The 25,311-nt window shown below is 31.9% G+C and overlaps 1 non-coding gene across 1 annotated transcript; it reads left to right on the top strand.

Moving 5' to 3' along the window:
* Positions 1–21,928: 21,928 nt before the first annotated feature.
* Positions 21,929–22,001, top strand: TRNAM-CAU (transfer RNA methionine (anticodon CAU)). Its single transcript has one exon. It is a non-coding gene; the product is annotated as a tRNA-Met (tRNA).
* The last annotated feature ends 3,310 nt before the right edge of the window (positions 22,002–25,311 follow it).

The raw sequence follows: 25,311 nt of genomic DNA, 5'->3' as shown, positions 1-25,311 counted from the left end.
CACAAAATCACTTGATAATCCAAATACTTCATTATTACTTGTTGATTGACCCTATGGCATGACACATCATAATGGGGCCAATCTGCTACCCACAATTTTGATGATGACGCGTTAGATTTTTAACAGAAGCAGCCAAGCAAGAGACGGTCTTTAGGTAGCAAGCGTAGGTAGAGAACGAGGGGGATAATTGGATAGCAGCGGCATTTATAGTAAAATATTTCGTTAATATGATGGAGTAAAACTTATAGGCAATTTAAAAGTTCAAGATGACACACTGCGGAACTAATTTTCAAACATGACGCAGCCTCGAGAAAGTCATTACTAGAGACAAAGTACCCAAATATAAAATGAGCAGGCTTTTTAAATTATAATTTTTTTACATAGCTCCTATCTTACACACACACACACATGTATATATATATATATATATATACATGTAAAATATAAAAAATACGATGGCTTTGTTCTACGCGAGCAGGCAACTAATTAATGTTTCGCAGTTTCAGGATCTTTTCCCTAGACCAGTACTTTCGAGAACATTCTGGAATATTATGTAATCGCTACTATAAATGCAGAGTTTGCGCCATTTTTCCACAGAATATTCCCTGCCTTCGCTGCAATAAAACCCTGCGCTGTTCTGCCTCTTCTTCTTCCCTTTGTTAGAATAATTATGACGTCGAAAGTCTAAATTTAACGTTATTTTAATTTAAATCATTATTGGGTATGTAATTTTGGAGAATCTAAAAGAATAGTGATCTGCCATTTTAAGTGAATAAAAATATGGAGTTTTTAAAAGTGAAATTCTTCTTTGTCTTCAAGTCGGCTGCCTTCCACTTCGCAACGACCACATCCGGACTCTGATGTGACCAGATTGCTAATCTTCATCATTTCCAATGCCCATCTACTGCAAAATATCACACATACACACACACACACATATATATATATATATACATACCCACCCCCTTACCCAGCTTAAATGCCCTTATCAGACCAGATTTTTTTCATTTAAAATTTCAAATCATTAAATTATAATTTATGATGCGCTAACAATTTTTTTAATAATTCCAAAATTAATTCTTATAATTTTTGTATAACAAAAATACACAAAATAACCCACCAAAGGAAATGGGTTTTGCAAGTTAAAAAAAATATGAATTTTTTTAACTCTACTAGATTTATTTGAAGTACTTTGTTACTGAATTAAAAAAATTAATAGTAATAATTTATTCCCATCTCTGAAATTTAAATGATGTTGGTAGAAAAATAAATACATATTCTTTAAGCTGTTTCTGCTTTTCTTTTCCCTCCCTTTGTTTTTTTTTCAAGGTTTCTAATTAAAAAAGCAAGATCTTAGTTTAAAATATGTAAGGTTATGTTTTATACAATGCATACTAAACAGTAATTGTAAAAACAAAATGCACATAAAGGGACCTTTTTTTTTTAAATTGTAAAGCATCTTATGCTAATTAAACAGTTATTTTGATTTTGATATTTACTATAACTTCTTTCCGTATACTTCTTCGAATCCCGCGAACGGGCTGATTGCATGGGTGTTTTTGTGGTTTTCCCCATGTGTAACGTGTATACGAGCCAGTTTCCCTTAGAAAGTCCTCCACGAAGGCATCCCTCCCCTTAGGCAGATAGCCCTAGTGTGCTTTGCCATAATTAAATACACCGTATACTTCTTATATATGTCTTTCCGTATTCCTCAACAGAATGCAAAATTTAGCTTTGAGTATACTATTTAAGCTAAGGGTCTTGAATCTTAGTGAGAGAGCTTCTGGTAATCGCGTCTCTCTATTACTATACTTTTGCCAGCTCTGATTAAAACTGATAGTTCCGGCTTTAGAATTCTTGCTAGCCGATGCTTTAAATTGCGCATCGATAAAATATTTTGAGCCAGTTTATTTCTTGTTCTATTTTATGTGTAGTCTTAAACTCATTATCAGCATTCCAATTTAATTGCTTAATTTAAATAGCTATTGTTAATAATAGATTGTTAAATAGCGATTGTTAATAGTGATTTTTTGCTTAGTTTAAATAGTGATCAGTCGTGGTTTTGTCTGTAGCACAAGCTGAGTCTTTATGTTCAGTTTTGGCTAAAATTAAAAAAAAAAAAAGTTATTTTAAACCTCCTTCAGTACTTTGTGAGTGTCTAAGATGTAACGACAACTCTCTTTCTTATCTTGTACAGTCTGCAGGGCTTTAACTGTGACTTCAGTTTCATGAGTAAACCTATAAAATAACTTTGAATGACAAACATTGAATTACAAGATTATTTCTCCAAACAATTTATATATAACGTACTTTACATAACCGTACTTGCTCGCGCATTTTATCCCCCTGGAAAAACCAGGGAGAAGGAGAAAACGTGGTTCATATTGTTTCTGAAGAACCGTCTTAAATGAAAATAAATAAAAAGCACACATAAAGATATACTAATATAATTACATTATTTATTTCAAAGGACTTATAAAATTCAATAATATCCTCGACTACATTCCTATTTCTTTTATTTACACAAAATATTTTCTTTTTTGTGCAAACATTTTACTTTACTACCATAAATTAGAAATTTCTAAATCATAAGCTAAAAAATCTTCGGGGAAATGTACGCAAATGGGAGAAATACTTGTATGCGAGTAAATACAGTAATTTTGATAAGCGACATCTACTTCGTTGTGCCTCGAGTTTCCAGTTTCCTAAGCCAGGATCGTTCCTCAAATAGGTAATTATTAAATGAATATTAATTCAACAAGTTAAAAAAATTTGGGTACTTAAGTATTAACTCAACCACCTTAGTAGAAGTGGCCAAATTATCAGAATGTGCTAAGCTCTGGCAATCATGCTCATCACAGTCCTTCAGTCAGCAATGTCGCCATTTTCGTACGCGTTCTTTTTGCTGTATTCCAAGTTCCAATGTTTTTTTTTTTTTTTTTTTTTTTTTTTTTTTTTTTTTTTTTGGTGGGGGGGAACAAATAGTGATATTTTTTGCCTTAAACTCAATTTTAAAATATGTGCTTATGGAATATGCCTGGAGTGAAAGAACAGTTTGTTGCAAAATCGTTAAACGGAATAATGATGAAGTGTGTTTGGTGGATAGCTGGTACGCAATGCCGAGTTTGTGCAATTCTCTGATATTATTTTAGCAAAAATAGATCGATGTATACGTGGGGAAAATAGTGCAAAATTTAGAGAAAAATTTTCCGAAAAATGTAAATGTTTTATTTTTTAATGTACCGTATAATCTTTATTTAATAACTAAAATTTATATTTTAAATTGGTAAAGTGTGCTTTACGGTAACTACGGTTGATTCAACACTCTTTTTAAGGAAAGTTGAGAAAATAGCTACATTGCTCCAAGGTTGCGTTAATACTATATGCTAAAAAAGGAACCTGAAAAAATTATTTACATTTTTACTAGAAATACTTAAGTTATCAGATTTTAGAGAGAAATACGATTTATTTTAGAGAATATACTCAAAGGTATATACGAGCAATTTTCACACTAACTCGGTGCAGTAAAATTACACCAATAAACTAAAGCAGTTTCCTTGCATTTCTTCCATGGAAGCTTTGATGATATGAACCGTGCTTCTGTTTTCAAATTCATCAAAAACTTGCATTTCGCTTAAATGGAAATCACATAAAGCTACATGGTATACATAAGCACCAAGCATATATTTGGTACTTTGCAATAAAATGTTGATCATTTCATAAGCATAAAATAAACAGCGTAACATCTTTTTACTTCCTTGTACGAAGTAAAAAGGAAGTATTGTAATCGCGAAAAGGTTCAGGCAGCATATTTCAACGAAAATATCCATTTTGACCGCTATCGAATGCAATTTAACGATGTTTTTTCCTGATATCTGTTCGTAAGGACAGAATAAAAGACTCGTTTCCTCCAAAAAAATTATAAAACTGCCTTAAAATTAATTCTGAAGAGAATTTTTCGTGGCGTCTGTACGAACGTATGTACGTACGTGCGTACGTACGCATCTCGCATAACTCAAAAACGAGTAGCCTCAGAACGTTGAAATTTTGTATATAGGACTGCTATAACATGCACCTCGTATTTTGGTTGCAATCGGCCGCACCAAACGTATATAAATACTATATTTATATATATATCCACTTTGTTACTCGGCACAGTGATCTCAGTTTCTTTACTCTTATATGTTTGTAAGTTGTACATTTTTTGCTTTAAAAATGATTGAATTATGTTGTTCTTATCTTCGGTTAAGGTTTTTATGGCTTTCGTAATTCTGGAAGCAATATTTGTACAATTATCAACAATTTAAAAGCTGTTTAAGTGCGTTAAGTTTTAAATAATTTACTGTTAAGTTTTAAATAACATAAAGGACATATTTGTTTACATTTGAAACAGCAGAATTGTAGATTTGTTGCCAATCTGGAGAGACTAAGCTTCGCAACAACAAAAATAACGCCTTCATTTATTATTGCGAATTAAATCATGCTTAATCCTTTCTGGAATTTTTTCGAGGAAATAAGTGTTTAAGATTTACTTAATTTTTAATAATTAGTAATTTAAATTTTAATAATTAGTAATTTTTAATGCAGATATTTTGAGCTTTTATGTATTTTTGTCTTGTCGCGAAGTGAAAACTGAATTAATTGAATGAGAAATACTCAATCGTCTGTGAAAAACTGTTTCTTTTTTATTTTGTTTGCTTAATTTCTTTTTTACATCGTTCTAGCTTTATTATAGTATTTGAAAAGAACATGTGGCAACGATTAGATAATTCTTTAAATGATATACATTTTGTGCATTCTGAGTTATAATATGAATGAAATATAATACTGTTAAGTGAACCTAGTGCCAGAGTGTCGCTATGTTAAACAAATAGAGTGAATTTTAAAGAATGCCTTTATTCTATTGTGGTTTATGCGCTGTCGGCGAAGTAAATTTAATTAAAAAGTTTAAAAGAAATGCAAGAAACAAATGCATGTAATTTAATATTCCGTACAAGGAAGTCATGTGGTGTACACATCCGATTTTTTGGTATGCAGTAAAGCATCTCATGGCAATTTCCTCTGAAAGCATAGAAAATCTTTTAGTACGTACATATTTAACACCGTGGATTGGCCGTTTAAATTCTCCCTTACTTTACCTGTTTACAAAGATTAAGCTTGGTATCAAATTTAGTAGAGAATGATTAGTGAGATAATAATATTGCTAATTATAACAATATGTCATTAGTTTTTTAAACCGAATATTTTAAAATATTTTTAATGAGAAATTAGATTTCCTTTATCTTTCTATATTTCGAAATGTATATTTGACATAACATATTTTTAAATTTTGAATTGGCTGGATGTATAATTTTTTTCTTTACTGTTCTAAAAATTTCGGAACACTTGTGCTATATAACATTTTACACAACGACTCTTTAATTTCAGTAGTCGTCTAAACTTTATATATATTGTATAATTTGATTTCATATTAAATGATCTCAAAGCAAACGTTACGTACTACCACACCTTTGATTGAGATCTCTTTAATAGGAGCCTTACTACAATTTATTTGAATGTCGGTGATGGTGAGCCTTTGATAAAGGTGGAGAAAGGGGGAGAGCACTGATCTAGGACTTCATCAAACTTCAAATAGAACGGAACAAACTTGTGGATATCACGATCATTTTTGTTCGCCTTGCCCTACGTAAATGCAATTTTTAATCTCCATCCGAATTTAGAAACTGTTTAAAAATATGTACATATAATTCCATCAGAATAAAGAGGACTGTTTTTGTTCCGAAAACTTTTAGATTTTTCCGAAAAAAGATTAGAATTACAACTGAAAAAGTAAATGAAATATAGCGCAAAACGAAACTAGAGCTGAGTATAATGCAGCGCCATCTCTTGCCCAAACATTAAACTAACATTATTCTTCTAAAGTTTATCGAATTCTTTTTTGCGGAAAGTGGTAGGAAAAGCTAGGTTTTCAACTGTCATATCGCATCAGCGATTCAATCTCTCACTTAATTTTCAGCCCTCGTTCCCTTTTGAGTTGTAGACAGGGGCTAACGCGTTGGAGAAGAGAATTTTTATTTTGATTTTGATACGCTAAGGCAGGCTTGAAAGTGAGAATGGAAAATACATTTGAAGTCTAAATAAAGCTTTTGATAACGGTTTAGAATGAATGTATAAATTCGAATGCTTATTTCATGGTTGAAAATTTATTTATATAGGAACTAGAAGCTGTATTCATGCTTCAGGTGTTGCTATTCGAAAGAACAGGAAAACTTATTCTTTTTGTACTGTTTTAAAATCTTAATACTGTACACATAAATGGGAATGGCTAAACATATGTCTCCATACTAAAATCTAAATGTTAAATGAGGGCCGAATCTCAGAATTAAGGAACATACATTTACCTATATCAGGTGTTAAAAGCCGGTGGATTAATCATTTCATTTGATCTGTGCACTTTAATTTCTTTCTAGTATTGGGATCTCAAACTTTTTAAATTTGGACCACATAAATGAAAATCTAAAATATACATCGTAGTATTATTTACCAATGTATGTACCAAAAGTAGTGTCATTTTTCATTTATTACCCCAAAAGGGCTATTAACGAGGAAAAAAAAAAAAAAAAAAAAAAAAAAAAAATCTGATGTGTACACCACATGACTTCCTTGTACGGAATATTAAATTATGCACATTTTTTTTTTTTTGCATTTCATTTGCACTTATTGGATTGAATTAAATCTACTTCGCCGACAGCGCATAAACCACAATAGAATAAATGCATTCTTTAAAATTCACTCTAGTATTTGTTTACCATAGCGACACTATGGCGCTAGATTCACTTAACAGTATTAATAATTATATGACAGTTAACTTATATAATAATTATATATCGGAAACTAAGTTAACTGTTATATAATCCAATAATTATATAACAGTTAACTTATATATTTCATTCATATTTTAACTCATAATGCACAAAATTTACATCATTTAAAGAATAGAATTATTTAATCGTTGCCACATGTTCTATTCAAATACTATAATAAAGCTAGAATGATGTATAAAAGAAATTAAGCAAACAAAACAAAACAGAAACAGTTTTTCACAGACGATTGAGTATTTCTCATTTAATTAATTCAGTTCTCACTTCGCGAGAAGGCAAAAATGCATAAAAACTCAAAATATCTATATTAAAAATTACGAAGTAAATCTGAAACGCTTATTTCCTCGAAAAAATTCCAGAAAGAAGTAAGCATGATTTAATTGGCAATAATAAATGAATGCGTTATCTTTGTTGTTGGGAAGCTAAGTTTCTCTAGACTGGCAACAAATCCACTAGTCTCTGTTTCAAATGTAAACATCAATGTCCGCCATATAAAAAAGGCTTAGCGGCACTTAGACAACTTTAAAATTGTTGATAATTCTCAAAATATTGCATAGAGATTTACTAAAGGCTTAAAAAACTTAACCGGAAGATAAAAACAACATAATACAATCATTTTTAAAGCAAAAAATGTACAATTTACAAACATATAGAGTAAAGAAACTGAGATCACTGAGCCGGGTAACAGAGTGGATATATATATAAATGTATTTATATACGTTTGGTGCGGCCGATTGCAACCAAAATACGAGGTGCACATCTACATGTTATAGCAGTCCTATATACAAAATTTCAACGTTCTGAGGCTACTCGTTTTTGAGTTATGCGAGATACGTACGTGCGTACGTACATACGTTCGTACAGACGCCACGAAAAATTCTCTTCGGAATTCATTTTAAAGCAGTTTTATAATTTTTTTGAAGGAAAAGAGTATTTTGTTCTGTCCTTACGTACAGATATCACGCAAAAACATCGTTAAATTGCATTCGATAGCGGTCAAAATGGATATTTTCGTTGAAATATGCTGCCTGAAACTTTTCGCGATTACAATACTTCCTTTTTACTTCGTACAAGGAAGTAAAAAAAAGGCATTTTGCATCGTTTCACTTTCTGCGTTGGTTTAATTTTCAAACTGTTGCCACTAAATATTATCGCCATATATTATATTTAAAGAAACTAAATAATGAAGAAACATGCAAGAAATCTGCATGTTTCTCGCATTGTGAAAAAACAACCGTACCTAGAGCCATCAAATTTTGAATAACATAGTCCTCCAACCGAACATGATCAACTGGAAGCCCGAATTTTGAATTTCTAGTTTGCTTTATTATCTGTTTCAAATTTTATAAAACTTTAACGAATTTTTTATTACAAACTCAATGATTTCAAAGCGAGCAATGGCAGCACTGAACGAAAAAAAAACATTTTTATCTCCAATACACGAGACTGTGTATCGGAAAGTCTAAAGATATGCTGTTTTGCTGTTTTTAAATATTTTGTGGTATTGCTGTTGAATTGAATTTTATGTGGTTTAAGTGAGAAGACCATGATATTTAATCTTTTGTGGAAAAATTGTACCATTAAAAATAATGTAAGGTACTGTTAGTCGTACATGCATTACAGTTTGAGAAAACATGATTTCGAGCAGCATTTATCAAGATTTACCGACATGTATTAGTAAAAACATTCAGGTTAGTTTTTATATGGATTTCGCGCATAGTACTTTTAATGTTTGTAGCAAATTCATCTTTTGTTTCTGTGCCATCATGTTGAGTGACTTCATGATTAGATTCGTTCATGAATTTTAAAACAAGTGAGCAAACAGTGAACGACTAACCTTCACATAACTTATGAAAATATACTATTCTTTTGTTGCTTCTCATTTTTTAGTGTTCGAAATTTTACATTGGCATACTTATGCACATTTGCGTTGAATAGGAAATAATAAAGGAAAAAGGAAGATGGAAAATAATGTTCCCTATTTATTGTATGATGAACACTGAACGATGTATATTCAACTAATTTCGAAAAGAAATCAACTGGAAACTGATGAAAAGGGAAATTCTATAGTGAAACTGATGTTCATATTAAGTCTTTGAACACTAAATCTGCATATCTGAAATTTTTGTAATTTTCCAACTTAAGAAATTTTTTTATCTTCTTAAATGGACACTGCGTCTGCTTTTCTGAAATTCTTGTCATTTTCCAACATAATAAATTTTTCCTTCTTCTTAAAAATATCACTAGACTAGCAAAACTTTGTAAAATAGTTAAATATTTGATCAGGAAGTTCGAAAAAATAGTCTGAGAAAATACATGCACACAGAATACTATGAAATTCACCAAATTCGCCAGAATTTGATTGGACACTTCTATTTGACTCACAAGCTTAGGATTAGTGCTTTGCGATTCTTACTGCATTTACTTGTGATGTCGCACATAATCTTGCTAGTCAAAAATAATCTGATCAATTAATCACAGATAATACTAATAAAATTATTATTTTTAATCATTGAATTCATCATATTATTTATCAAAATCATCTAAATATGAAGTATTCTAACCATTTTTCAGTATGTGTTTAAAAGTAATAGAAACACTTCTGAAAAATTAATTTTTTTGGAGAGGTGATAGGATTTTAGATTTTTGGAGATTTGATATGATTTGGAATATGATTTTAGAGGCATCAGGATCAGGCTTTATCAGCACAGTCCTCAGTTAAGTACTTAGTTTAAGCATCACTTCCCTCTTGTGCTTTATCTCAATTAATTAACTAATTAACAAATCAGTCTTAGCTATCAATAATGTATCTGCTTAGGGTGAATTTTCGTTGTAAGGGAACTTAAATTTCAGTATAACCAAGCAGAAAATAAATCTATTAAATTCTGGTAAGTGTCCTTCAGGTACTTAAATTTCATTCTTTTCATTATATTATTCGTTATTATTTTACAGATGAATAAACTGTTTCATTTTTCTCTATCCGCTAATTAGTCTCTAAACTCAAAGGAAGACAACGGTGTCTCTCTTTTACAGATATCAAGCAAAGTAAATATTTTCGACATGGGTCTTGTTTATTTATTTAATCAATTATGACAAAGCACGTGAAGGCTATCCCTCTCTTTTGTAAACAACCTTAGTTCTATCACGCAATATTGATGATTTATCGTACACACCTTGAGCTGTCAATGATAATATGTTTTCAGCATGTTTTGATCGCTAGGGAAAAACACAAAGTGCTGTATTATTTAAATACTTTTTTTATTTTAAATTTGGTGAATGGGTCATTTTTAGCGTATGGGAATTGATTTACGAACGGGCTTTCTTTTGCATCTTAACATTCACTATTTAAAAAAAAAAAAAAAAACATAGCATTTTGTCTCAGATTAGACACTTTTCCGTCTTTTACAAGTTCAATTTCTCATCTAACTAATACCTAACTAAATTCGTGTATTGATTTCATCTTTCATATTCTGATTAATTGGGCTTAACAATTTTCAGTCTTAGTGTAAATAAGCATGAATACAGTCTTTGATTAAGACACAATAACACGCCGAATAAATACTAATTCAGAAGTCAAACAACAAAAATCAGCGTTATATTTTCGAATTTCCGCAGGACTAGTTTCGATGGTTTTACCGAACCACCATCCTCAGCTGCAAAAGCGCAAAAAAATTATTTTATTTATTATTTAATAGCCCTTCTGGGTTAATACTCCTTTGGGTTAAGTTCCTTTGGGTTAATACTCCTTTGGGTTAAGCCAGTTGAAGAAACTGGCTCAGTAGAACCGGATTTTTCATGTCTCGAAATCTTGTTTTGGGATATATATATGAGATTATATATACATTATTCTAAAACAGGTATTTTGATACAAAATTGGAGAAATCGGGTGCGTATTATCCATGCTCGGCAGTGCCCACCCATGCGCAACTCAATGCTTTCCGCGAGAGTGTGAACAAAGCAAATACATGCAAGTTCGATCATGGAGAAAGATCCTTCTTGATACAGAAATGATAAATTTATCTAATTCTTAAGTTATCGATTTAAAGTATTATGCCAAAAAATGTAAAATTCGACTGAGCTGGGCTTTTAATGCTTGAATGATGCGGAATCGTTTCAAAAGCCACAAGAACAGCAGAGGCTAAGAATGATACTGAAAATATTACACAAGTGTAAAATATACTGATAATTACGAATCACTTTTTAAATTTTTGCCACCAATATATTACAGCCCTGTATTATTATATTTAAAGAAATTAATAAACAAGAATCTGCATAAATATACATATGTTTCTCGCACTGTATAAAACAACAGTACCTAGAGCCATCAAATTTTGAATAACGTACGTTTCCACCCAAATATGTGCATCTGGAAGCCCAAATTTGCAATTTAGAATTTGTTTTATTATCTATTTCATATTTTGTAAAGCATTTATGAGTTTTTGATTAAGAAAGTCAACGACTTCAAAGCGAGCAATGGCAGTACTGTACGGGGGAGGGGATATTTTTTATTTCCAGCGCGCGAGACTGTGTATCGGAAAATCTAAAGATATGTTCTTTTAAATATTTTGTGATATTGCTGTTGAACTGAATTTTATCGTTTACGTGCGAAAAACATGATATTTAATAAATAAAAGTAACACACAAAATGTTAAAACGTTACGCCCCTTTGGGCGTAATGTAAAATATGAAAGCTTTCAGATTTTTTACCCCAAAAGGCGTTAGCCCAGATGGGCTATTAATTTCGATTTGGCATTTTGCATCGATTCAATATAAACGGCGAATCACTTTTGAGATTGTGTCCACCAAATATTATCGCCCTGTATTATATTTAAAAAAATTAAATGATGAAGAATCTGCTAACATTTGTGTAGTTTTCTGACACTGTGATTAAACAACGGAACCTGGAGCCATCCAATTTTGAGTAACGTAATCCTCTAACGAATATGGGCATCTGGAAGCTTTGTTTTATTATCTATTTCGTATTTTGCCAAACATTAAAAAATTTTTGATTAACAAACTCAATGATTTCAAAGTGAGGAATGGCAACACTGTACGAAGAAAAAATCATTTGTATCTGCAAGACTGCAATCTTTAGCTTGGAAGACTGTGTATTGGAAATTCTAAAGATAGGCTCATTTTAAAATTATTTTGCGATATTGCTGTTGAGTTGAATTTTACGATAAGTGTAAAAAATATGATATTTAATAAATAAAGGTAACCGACAAAACGTTAATAAAACGTCCCTTTGTGCGTAATATAAAATCTGAGCTCTTATACTGTAGGAATACCTGTCAATTTGTATAGATTGAAATTGTCTAATTCTGCTATTTATAATTGTATAGTAAAAATTTATTATTTTAACTGTAATGAAAAATAAGTTGCAGTTTCTTTTTTTAAACATGTACATTTGTAGTATGATTGATTGGTAAATATTCTAACTGTAATGAAAAATAAGTTGCAGTTTCTTTTTTTAAACATGTACATTTGTAGTATGATTGATTGGTAAATATTCTAACTGTAATGAAAAATTAGTTGCAGCACTTGAAACATGTGTATTTTTATGGTATGATGATTGGTAAATAATATGTATTTTATGTCTATTATAATTGGGAATTAGTTCCTGTTTTCCAGTAGACGTTTTAACTGCTTGAAGAAATTGTGTATTATTGTAGCCTTTTTATAAACACAATTAGATACATGTAATGGAATTAGCATTTTTTAGAATATGTGTTTTATATTGTTGGAATACTAGTCAATTTGTATAAAATGGAATTATATAACAAATCTGTAGTTTTGCACAATTTAGAATTGTATTAAAAAAATTTTAAGTAGTTTTCTTTCCTTCTTTTTTTTAATCATCTTGGAGCCAAGTTATTTGCTTCTGTGGATAATAGTAAAATAGTGCACGTATCACAATGAACTTCCCAACTGCAATTTCGTGATTGCTTTGTGGATAACTGCGACACAGTGTGCAAATTGCTATGGACACACATAATGAGGTGTGCAAACTAGGTGTTAAGGACACGAAGTTATGATGTATCGAAGTGGACAAGTAGTATTTACGTGAGCAATGAACTTAAAAAAAGTGTACTTCGAATTTATCAAAAGTTAACTTAGAAGCCAGTTTACATGAACATAGAATAATTTACACAACATCATATACTTTGGGCTATGGAACTATCAACTGCCTGAACTGATGTGACTGGCCTACTCTGTGGATAACTGCAACAATAATACGGACACACATCATTAGGTGTGTAACTGATAAGAACATGAAGTTATGACGTGTTGAAGGAGACATAGGTTTAGCAACTGGTTAATATATAAGTTCCACTCTCCACAAGATAGATCCTATCCATGACAATGAAATAATTAATTGATTACATATTTATTTTACATACGGATTATTATGTAACAATTATTGTATAGATGACATTGTCAATTTAGCATTGTAATAATACTATGCTATCATTGATTCAGTGAATGCCGCCGGCGGTGGATGGTAGATTCTTTTTCGTCGCATGGACATAACTCTGATTGGTGTAGAACCTTAGGTCGGAGTTCCATGCGACGGCGTTTCTGTCGCTGTATACGGTTACTGGTATTGTAACTGAATAGTTGTAATTGATCTTTATATGTAACTGTAGCCGTATCCGTCCCTCATAAGCCTTCCAGTAATTTTGAGAAGTGGAAGGTACTAGAGATTTCTCAACGGCCGGGGAAAAGCGATATAAGACTGAGGAGAGCATCAGTTTCTCAGTTGTTGGTTCAGAGTCGACTTCAAAGTATTGAGATTATCTCCGTGTGAGCTTCGCTCGTTAGATGAACTTTGCATTGCGTTGTGTTTAACGTACTTAATAATTTGAATTGTAACTATTGATTCTGCTCTGTGATACCGAGAAGACTGTACGAGTATTTCTGTGGTATGTTCAAGAACTGTAAAGTGTTTCTTTTGGTAAAATAAATTATATCAAGTATCATCGGCTCTGTGCATTCAGTCCATTACGAAAACCCTTACGCACGCAACAATATAAATTGACTATATAATTCGATGGTTTTATTCAAAAATATCTACAGCTTTCTATTTTTTATTTATTTATTTATTTATTATTAGCAGCGGTTTTTGATTAGTTTACATAAAGTCTGTTTATCCAAGAATTACTAATGTCTTTGAAAAGTTATCCAAATTTCTCTCTTACGTGATTTTAAATAAATACTTCCTTCTTAAATACGACAACAGTCTTTTATTAGAAAATTGTTGTTCACATCTATACAGACATGAATGTTATCAGAAAAAAAAAAAAATAAAGCTATTACCCAAGGACTGCTAAAACATTCTTGACAGTTAATAGAGTGGAAGCAAACATTTTAATAAGAAAAATTCAACAATTTTAAATAAAGAAAGAAACAAAAACAACCGCAACAAAAATGCTTTTATCAAAAGAATCGCTGGAGAACATCAGCAATAAAATAAGAATAAACACTTCTAGTGTACAAAACCTTTTCCCCTGAACTTAATCAAAGTTGATCCCTCACCCCACCGCTCTCTCACCCCCATAAATCAAGGGAAGGGGGTGACTATAAATCAAGATTCACCTCCCCCCACGAGTTCTCCTGAGTTGAAAAACAACCTTTGTCGCGATATTTTACCTTCTACCTGACTGGGAAGGCAGTGGGGCTTGTGCAAGGGCGCCCGCCCGGAAAGTTTACAGTTTGGCCATTCACTGACTCGAATTTTTCAAATTTGGAAGGTGTTTGCTCATTCCTGAGCGCTTTCGTTAACTCGTTTGCTGAGAATAGTAATGAATAAGTTACTTACTATTTTGATTAGCTTCTCAAATAATTGGGCAAGAAATACGTTAAGATGTGCAACAATATCAATTTACATGGCACGGGATCAATTGATTAGTCAGACACGTGTTAATAATTCGTACGGAAATGTTTAAGACTTCATTATGTTTAATCCGCCCAACTTATCCTACAAAGGATATTATCATTAAACTCCTGCCTTAATCTTTTTAGATACTTTTAGAGAAGAATTCTTTAGTTTTGTTGCCTAAGTGAAGAAATGAAAGACATTTTACCATAGAAATAATACATATTATGATTTACCGCAGAATGACTATTCTGTCCCCTGCCACCGAAGTCTTCAACAGAAGCAAAAGTGAAAAAAATGAATTCATTGATGTTTCATCTAATATCATAACTTTAAATAATATATACTTAAAAAACAATCTGAAAGAAAGTAATTAGCTGATCCTTATTTCATTTTGTGTATTTAATTCTTTAAGCATTGGAAAATTAAACAACGTATATGAAATAATGTTAGTAAATTATGTCAAAAAAGTAACAGAAGCATCTATTTTGATACAACAAATTTCTCTTAACTCTTCTTTTCTTTATTACTTTTTTTGTACAAAGTAAAGTATTGTAACGGAGAGAATAAAGGACTCTTTTCTGAAACGGATTGTAAAATGGATTCAAAATGGACATTTTTGTGATGTATGTACATATATACGTATGTAGAGACATTAGGTTATCTCGAAGCAGGAGACATGAAAAATGAGCAATGTCCTCGCTGGAACTCGAACCTCTGACCTCTCGAATACGCGTAAAGTGTGCTGACCATTACACCACGAAGGCAGGCTAAGAAGACGGGAAAAATACCTTATATGTATTTCGCATAGCTCAAAAGTGATTAGCTGTGTGACTCAAAATGAACGCTGGAACTGGAACTTTGTATCTGGGATTGCTACAGCATCTAGCTGTGCACCTCCTGTTTTATTGAAATCATCAATACCAATCGTATATATATATATATATATATATATATATAAATTAATTGAAAAAGAAATTGTAAAGCTAACAACGCAGGATAATTCACATCAGATCATCTTTCTGCAGATAAGCTATTTTTCAATCATAATTGAATACAATAATTTCCATGTGCACGGGTTTTAAAGTACGACGTCATCTTAGGTAAGTAAGAAGCAGTGTGGATGAGGAACGTCATGACAGAAGGGAAGCGTAAGCGAAAAAGGTCGCAGCAATTCAAAGGAAGAAGGGAGGGAGTAAAAGGTTTCAGCTCGAGTTAAAAAAGTTTTGGTTTAAAATTATTTTGATTGGATGAGAGGTATCTGCATTAAGCGTTATGTAATATGGAAAGATCTCGAATTTGGAAAAATAGATGAATTTAGGGGAAAATACAGAATTGTTAATTTTGACGTCGCCAATTATTCTTAAAGCAGCCATAGTATTTTTTTATATCTTACATATATATATATATATATAAAGAACTAATTAAATTTGGTAATTTTAAAAAGTTCTAACTAAAGCTGCTAAAGTAAGAAAATATGAATGTATAAATTAATTAAGAATAATTATAAATTCTTAATTCATGTTAGAAGATTCAGGTTTGATGCTTTCTTGAATTCTGAATTTATGTGATTTATTATTAAAGCAGTTTTTGGAATATCTCCTAGGTAAAAGAAGTAAACTATAATAAAAAAGTTTAATAAAATTTTTTTTATCTATCTATATCTCACTCTTATATACTATATATATACACATCCATCGTGTTAACTTCCAATTACATATACTTCCAGTTACATATACTTCCAGTTACAGAAGTGTTTTAAATGACGAACCTATTCATGTTTTGGCAATATTAAATTTTAAAATATTAATTTTTGGCAAATAACGAAATCTAAGTACATATATAATAACAGTTTATACGTGTAGATAGTCTAACAATAAATATCTAACAATATTGAATATCAGTTTACTGTGGTAAATATCTAACAATATTTAATATTAGTTTATTGTTGCAGCAAAAAAATGAATTGAATGAGAAATGCATCTCTAATGAAATTCTAGGAAATAAGTTTAAATGAAGTGCAGCAAAAAAATGCTTATAAATTATATGCATTTTTTGCTGCACTTCATTTAAACTTACAAAGCATACAAGAAAGTTATGGGAACTCAACATCAAACTTTTTTTACTCTTTATTTTAGACTTTTATTCGATGTGGTTTTCAAATTTTTATCTCTCGCAATTTTTACAACAAATAATAATAATATTAAAATAACATGCGATTTCATAAATCCTTTTTAAATATAAAAATTTGTTAAATTCGCACAAAATATAAAATAAATAATAATAAAAAAAAACAAATTCGAAATTCAAAATTCGGCTTCGAGATGCACATATTCATAGCCCTAAATAATCTTTCCTAATTTTTAGAAGAATAAAATATTAAATATAAAGAATTAGAAGATTGTAATTTTTATCTGCTAAAACTGTCCTTTAAGCCCGTCTTTGAAAGGATATTCAGTAATCAGACATTACTAACAAGGCCAGGGCAAGTATAGAATATTAGAATATCAAGGAAATTCTCTCAGCTTGGTATTCTGCACGAATATCTTGGAGCCTACTAAGACATCGCTTGAAGCCTGCTATGTCTTTTAAAGTTACATGTTAAAGTCAATTGCCTGGGTTGAGGACTCAAGTTATTAGTCCCTGTTTTCGTTTTGCAATTTTGCGTCGGAACCTTATAAACGGCGGATCACTTTTCCAGTCGTTGCCACCAAATACTATCGCCCTGTATTATATTTGAAGAAATTAAATAATGAAGAATCTGCATAAATGTATGTATGTTTCTTGCATTGTGATAAAACAACGGTACCTAGAACCATCCAATTTTGAATGACGTAATCCTACTGAGAATATGGGCATCTAGAAAGGCCAAACTTGAAATTGGAATTTATTTTATTTTCCATTTCATATTTTATAAATAAACTTAAACGAATTTTTGATTCACAAACTCAACGATTTAAAAGCGAGCAATGGCAACACTCTACGGGGAAAAGAAAACCTTTTTATCTCCAGGGCGCGGAACTGTGTATCGGAAATTCTAAAGATATGCTCATTGTAAAGTTATTTTGCGACATTGCTTTTTTTTTTTTTTTTTTTGCTTATTACTTGCTCCGCCCTTAGGCACTACACCACTACACGGAAAGGGAGGGATGTCCCGTGTAGGTCTTTTTAAGGGAAACTGGCTCGTGCGACATTGCTTTTGAACTGAATTTTATGTTTTAGGCGCAAAGAACATGATCTTTAATAAATAAAGGTGACACACAAAACGTTGAAAAAGGGCCCCTTTGGAATTTTTTTTTTTTTTTTAAAGTTTTATTTGGCGAAAACACAAAGCTAAAGTGTATTGTAGAAATGCAATGGTAATGTAAAGAACTAGTTCAGATTTTATTTGTCGAAAGACTATGCTAACACGTCAAAAGTTCTAGCCTGATACAAGCAGCTTCTTATTAGCACTTGTAATGAAACTTTGTTTTTAGGTTCACCCTTTTGGCGAGAAGAAAAATCGAGTAATTTTTTTTTTTTTTCATTTTTATTCTTTATTGTGGTAAGAGTATGTGATTGTAAAATGTGAAACCATCGGTTGTCTATAGGTACCGATAATGTTAGTGCATGTTTAAATTTCAAGGAATATATAGAATAACTATTTAGTGCGAAAATTCTCGGAATGTATTTAAAAGTTAATGTATAGATAAGAAAATCTTGAATTAGGAAAATTTAGCCAAGACAATTCATGCGTTTTCGAGGGAAAGCTTGCATGTGTTTAAAGCCCGAATATGGGGAAATTTAGTATTGCATGAATGTGTTTTTGTAGGGCTTTTGGAGAGCCAAATAGGGAATTAAGCTAAAGTAAAGCATGGATGTGCATGAGCAAATGTGTTCCGTAAAAACCGCAATGTTCGGTAAACTTGTTCGACAAGAAAACTATGTTAAATGGGAGAAGCTTAGAAACTCAATGAAAGGATCAATGGTTGTGAAAATAAAGTGTTATTTATTGTTTAATACGAACGTCTACTCATAAGTATTCCTTCCAGATGCCTGGAAGAACAAACTGAATGCAGTAAATGTGCAACTACAGGGAAGCAAGTTAGCAGAAGCAATAAGAAGAATGTATTACTTCGGTTATCTAGCTAAAAATCTTTAGCTTTTGTATGTAAACGGCGCTCAGGGCTTGTTTGATAGAATTTAACAGTTTGTAACAGGTCTTTAAGGACCTTTTTCCAAGTCTGCTAAATTCTGGCATGGGCAACTGTAGGGATTTATATTTCTTTTAAATAACCAATTTTATTTAATTTGTTATTCTTTCGTATAAGCCTCCAGTCCCTTAATTGTCAGTGCCAGAACATTTAAATTTGGTAGCGCGCGTGAAGGAATGCAAATTCCACTTTGAAGAAAGTGTTTAAAAACCGAAGTTCAGTAGGGAATAGGAAGAGTTAGGCTATTTGCCGTCAACCTCTGCTGCTGACCAGGAAGTCATGTGGTGTACATATCAGATTTATTATTATTATTATTATATGTTGATAAATTGTTTATTTTTTACTTTAAAAAGTGACTGAATTATTTTTTTTATGTTTCGATTAAGGTTTTTATATCTTTAGTTAATCTGTATTGAAAAGTTGTAGAATTGTCAACAATTTAAAAGTGGCGTGAATTAAATCAGTTGGTGCACCGATTGCAGTGTCCTTTTGGCCAGTGGGACGAAAGTTAAGTTTAGATTTTTGGTCACCGAAAGTACGCAACTATTTTGAAGCACTTTTTTAAAGGAATGTACAGTGGGTACAAAACGTATTTGCACACATACATTTTTGTTCACAATTTATAAGAAAATGCATTAAGAAATACAAAAATTGGCATTTAAAAATAGAATAAGCTTATTCATTTAAATTAATTACAAAAAATACAATAATATTAATAAAAAACATTTTTTGCAACAATATTAAAATAGCTTATGTCAAAAAAGTATTTGCACACTCAACTTTAGCAAATTTGCATTTTTATGCTATTATTTGACATTCATCCCGCAGTAAATAACATACGTAAGACGACTATAAAAGGAGGTGTTGTCGAAACGTTATCAATTGATTGTCGATTTCAAATTGTAATGGCACCTAAGAAATCTGAACTGCCGATTTCGTTGCGAGAAAAAATTGTTTCTCTACGTGAAAATGGTCTAAATTATCGAGAAATAGGTAAAAAAGTAAATGTTTGCTTCTCTACTGTTCGGTATATTATAAAACGTCATAAAGAAAGAGGATCTACATCAAATAACTTGCGCTCTGGACGCCCAAAGAAACTTTCACTGCGAATAAAGCGAATATTCATAAGAGAAGCATCGAAAAATCCATTTGCTAATGCAATTCCTTTAGCCAATGATGTCGCTTCAACATCTGGAGTTCAAATCTGTGCCCAAAGTGTTCGAAATGTCCTGCACGATGTACATATTTATGGGAGATCTCCAAGGAAAAAACCTCTCATAACTGAACGAAATAGACTGAAGAGACTTGAATTCGCTAAGGAATATATCAATATGCCAATTGATTTTTGGAAAAATGTCATATTCTCCGACGAGAGTAAGTTCAATATCTTTAAATCAGATGCCAGGAAATTAGTTTGGAGAAAACCTTGTACTGCTTTTCATACCAAAAATGTGTTACCTACAGTTAAACATGGAGGATGCTCTGTTATGACTTGCGGGTGCATGGCTAGCAAAGGACTTGGTAACTTGTGTTTCATTGATGGGAATATGACAGCTCGAACCTATATTGATGTGTTGCGAGATAACTTGCCACTAAGTGCAATAAAATTGGGTATCAGTAATTCGTACTATTTTCAGCAAGACAACGATCCCAAGCACACTGCCGGTATAACACGAATGTGGTTGCTTTATAATGTACCCAGAAAAATTGCCACTCCACCACAATCACCAGACTTAAATCCTTTGGAAAATTTGTGGAATTCTTTGGATTTAAAAATAAGAAAAAGGAAGATTTCAAGCAAATCTGCCCTTAAACAAGCCCTTATTGAAGAATGGTCGAATACTGACCCTACTGTTACAGAAAATTTAATTAAATCAATGCTAGCAAGATTACAAGCAGTAATAGATGCTAAAGGAATGCATACTAAATATTAGTTATTTGAAATTTGCTTATATATTTTATTTCTTTTGTATTCATACAGGTGTGCAAATACTTTTTTGATATGAGATATTTTAATTTTTTTACAAAAAAGCATTTTTATTTATATTATTGTAATTTTTCTGTTTGTTTTGGAAGACTAAACTTATTCTGATTTGGCAATACAATTCTTTTATTTCTCAATGCTTCTTTTTATGAATTGCAAACAAAAATGTTAGGTGTGCAAATACTTTTTTTACCCACTGTAAGTGCTTTAAATGGTATACGTAGTAGAAAATCACTAAAATACCTAAGCACCCATTTAATTTCACTCCAGGATCACAGACTTAGGCCAGAACTTTTAATTATGGTCAGACTTCAGAGATTTATTTAATAGGCTTGGCCATTCGGGAGGCCGTCAGAACTGTGTAAAGATAAGTATGAATAATTACTGTTCGAAATAGCAATCTTATTTCTTATTCTCAATTTTAGTTTTCTTTTACTTCTTTACTTACAAACTCTTGATTTTTTAGTAATTAAAGGTTTTATTTTGTGGTGAATTAAAATTTAATTTACATACACATTTTTAATTTAAATACATATCTATCACTGAAGGTTTTGGTTCGTATTGGTTTGGTTTATTTATTTATGCCAAACCACTCGAGGGTTCTCTGCCTTAAGGGAGGGAATTCTCTAAACGAAGCTCGCTCGTATACACGACGCATGGAAAAAAAAAAAAAAAAAAAAAAAAAAAAAAAACATTAAATCTCCCATACAGCCAGTTCATTCACCGGGATTCTAACTAAGCTATTTCTCCCGCCTTCTTAGCATGCCTTCGTGGTGTAGTGGTCACCACGCTCGACGCTATTGGAGAGGTCCGTGGTTGCGTCCCGGCAAAGGCATCTCCTGCTTCGAAATACCCTAATGTCTCTACAGTGGCGCCCGAACTAAAAGGTGGTGAAGGGTGATTCTTCACCACTAGGACCGATTGGCTGCCCTGAAACCACAATCCCCCTTTTAAAGTGAGAGTATATAAGGTATTTCTCCCGCTTTCTTAACATGCTTTCGTGGTGTAGTGGTCAGCACGCTCGACGCATATTCGAGAGGTCCGCGGTTCGAGTCCCGGTGAGGGCATCGCAGATTTTTCATGTCTCTTGCTTTCAAAAAATACCTAATGTAATAACAACTGAGCTACCAATGTTCAGTGACTTTACCGCTGGTGGAGTTTGGTTCGATTTTGACTAAAACAAGAAGTAACATTCTAAGAAATGTTATTTGCCAAATAATGCCATTATTTAATATCAGTGTTGTTCTTTTTTGTTAGAGCATAATAATTTGGTTACATTTATAAAAAAACACTTAACAGTAAAATAGATATATCAATAGGTAGATAGTTGCCCAAATCTAAGTATTAGGACTAGCTTCATTCGAAGCAAAATCTTCTATCTGAATGTATCTCGCATTTTAGCAAGGTACCGGTATTAGAAATAAATAAAACCAGATATCTAAGAAGAAGGTTAGTATTATGTTCGATTTTAATAGTTTCTTTAGTTTGCCAGGATAATTAGTCAAAGGACAATTGGTTTTTAAGTGCTATCAAATAGTTAAATTAAAATCTTAATTAATAATTACAATTCTGAATACGTTTCTCGTTTCTGACAGTATGCATCAGTTTTTACATGCTTGAAAAATATATCATACTTCGATTATGAAACATGCTATTGGAAACCGTTTTCTTTATGTTATGCCTTAGTATTCTAGTCGTAAGAGATGGGAGATACGGACGCTTTAAAAAAAAAAAAAAAAAAAAAAAAAAAAAAAAAAAAACTGTATCTCTTACTCGGCTAAATAGGGTACTAACTCTTTAAAAACTTTATATTTCTCACCCAACTGAAAGTTTATTTTCAGCTGCTTCACAAACTGCGTACCCGACTTTGTAATAATTCACTAAAGTGCCAAAAATTGTTTACTTTTTTAGTGAGAAAAGCAATTATAAATTATCATTAATCCATTACTGCAGCACAAACAACACTTTCTAAAATTTCATTATAGGTTTTCCGTGTCTGAAAATAAACTTCAAAAATCCTCTTCACGCATTGACGAATCTATATATGTGTCTTGGTATCCGTTACAAAAACCATAAACGGGTCCAAGGAAAAAAACAAAAAACAAAAATGAGTCAACACAATTCTTCTCCGATACCCAGGTCACGCAGAGCACACATGGAAGAGAAAGAACGAAAAGTAACAAACAATCAAACAGAAAAAAGAGCTCTCTCCCTCCCTGACCTCCCCTTAACAAAGTCCCCGGACACAACAACCCCCGGACGGACAAACAACGGAGCAATCCAATTTGGGACAATTCTCGCTGTCCATCGCAAATGTGATAACCGGCGCCGAATATTTTCCTACTACTATGGACCGCTTGGTATTCTGGAGTCGGGTTGAGTTGTTATAAGCTAACACAGAATATATATATATATATATTTATACTGATATTGCGGGTGTATAGTGTGTGTTACAGCTTTGATATGATTTGGGAGGTGGCACGGGTGAAATGGAAGATAGTCAGAGCGGTCGTAAAGTAGTGAAGTTCTGTTCTCTGCAACTATGGTCAGATACTGTGGGAGCTGAGTCGAGAGGTTTCGGTTACATAATAAATGTATGGTGCATCAAGAATGTTTTTAAGAAACGTAATTTAAACGTTAAATAATTTCCATCAATGCCCGAATTCAACGACTGTGAGACAGTATCTTTTTGCATAAATGCAATATAAAGATACTTATGCGTTCTTAATTTTAATGTTTCGAAAATATAACTGAATTAATCTCAATGAGATTATTTACCTCGATCTGCTATAGGGTGCAGACCAGAAGGGAGTTCTTCTGGTTCTTTCCTGTACAGACATTAGGTATTTTTTTTTCGATTTCGAAGGCTGGAAAATGAGCAACGCTTTCGCCGGGACTCGAACCACGGACCTTTCGGATACGCGTCGAGCGTGCTGACCACTACACCACGAAGGCATGTTAAGAAGTCGGGAGAAATATCTTATATTCCTCTTAAAGATGATGCTAATGTCCTAGCATTTCAGAGATGAGTATCATGAATTTGAAATGGGATACTTATTACGTAGTCTAAATCCCTGTATAGAAAGACAAACATGCGCAAATTCACAGAGGAATATAAAACGACAAAAAGAAATTTAGGTACATACAAAAGATATAATCTGCTTAAATTCATGTATTTAATTGTATAAAAATTTCATTATTTTTTATTTAACCAGTTATCTTATGTTCAGCATCTTTCCTGCCAGAATGCAAATTTTACATCGCGCCTACTCAGATGAGGTAGAAAGAAGGTAGCATTTAAAGGAAGGTTTTAGATTGTACTTGTTCCATGTTTTTACGAGCGCCATAGAGCTAGCTTTCTAGAATATAATGCCTCACATTCATTTCAACATTTTGACACGTAGCAGCTTTCGGTATATCCTTGACTGCCGTTTTCATTAGAGGTTAGGTTATGCAAATATGGCAGATTCCCGAGGGCTCACTGTCTTTCCCTTTAGGCCTATCTGCGCAAAGGGATTTTCTTAAGGAATTCCTAAAATAGACTTATTTTTGCCTTTGTTGATGTTGCTATTTTAATGGCAGTGTGGCAGAGTCGTAAAAGTTTAAATGCTATAACTTATTCTTATTTGTCACCTAAGATTTATAAGATATTGAATAAAGGTTTTTTTTAATCAATATGAGATATAAAGTTTGTAAAGTACGTCTCAGTTTAAATTAAAATATTTTTTTATTATAGTGACTACTATTTTTATAATCTATTTAAAAATAAAAAAAACTGAAAGATGTATTTATGTTTCTGTTAATTTGGTACATTCGTATTTTTATTTCATACTCTTTTTAAAAGTGTTTAATATATTTAATTGGCTGAGGAACGAATAATTAACGAAATTCTAAATTATGAGCGACTCTTATTGAACACATAAGAAAGTTGTACTTCTGTTGTGAATTTTATAGAATTCAAAAGAAATCTCAAGCTGCAAGTAATACGGAAAATGAAATGTATTTCTTTTAAAGAAAACGTATGCATAAAATATAACAAAACGGCTATTTGTACAAATCGCAGGAAAACGGGGACTTAGAAACTCGTACTCTTAAAGCACAGACGTTCAGTTTTTTTTCATAAACATCACTGTAAAACAATAAAAACGCAACAAAACTTCGCACCTTCGAATTATCATTGGTACAAAATAACCAGTTTTTTTTCCGGGGGGGGGGAAGGGGATAAAATGTTTTTAATAGGTTTTTATTTTCTTTTACATGTACAAATGCTTCTGCGATGTTTCACAGCTGCTTTGTTTACTGTTGCTATATGTTTTTTACGATATTTAATAATATTGCAATAATAACATTGAGAAGTTTTGTTTCTTTTTTCTTCAC

The sequence above is a fragment of the Stegodyphus dumicola genome, chromosome 2 (genome assembly GCF_044657685.1).
Source record: "Stegodyphus dumicola isolate Sdum_Otavi_A_Nest chromosome 2, ASM4465768v1".
Taxonomy (NCBI): domain Eukaryota; kingdom Metazoa; phylum Arthropoda; class Arachnida; order Araneae; family Eresidae; genus Stegodyphus; species Stegodyphus dumicola.
This window is presented reverse-complemented; position numbering and strand designations above follow the sequence as displayed.